Genomic DNA, 366 nt, shown 5'->3' with positions numbered 1-366 from the left:
TTTTTTTTTTTTTGAGATGGAGTCTCGCTCTGTCACCCAGGCTGGAGTGCGGTGGCACGATCTCGGCTCACTGCAAGCTCCACCTGCCGGGGCTCATGCCATTCTGCCTCAGGCTCTCAAGTAGCTGGGACTACAGGCGCCCGCCACCGTGCCCAGCTAATTTTTTAAAAAAATATTTTTAGTAGGGACGGGGTTTCACCACGTTAGCCAGGATGATCTCGATCTCCTGACCTCGTGATCCGCCTGACTTGGCCTCCCAAAGTGCTAGGATTACAAATGTGAGCCACCGTGCCCCACCAAAAGATACTTTTACTGAGTATTGTAGGTTGAATCATGTCCCTGCAAATTCTTATACTTAAGTCCTAA

Source organism: Colobus angolensis, unplaced genomic scaffold (assembly GCF_000951035.1).
Source record: "Colobus angolensis palliatus isolate OR3802 unplaced genomic scaffold, Cang.pa_1.0 Scaffold137, whole genome shotgun sequence".
Classification (NCBI taxonomy): Eukaryota; Metazoa; Chordata; class Mammalia; order Primates; family Cercopithecidae; genus Colobus; species Colobus angolensis.
This window is presented reverse-complemented; position numbering follows the sequence as displayed.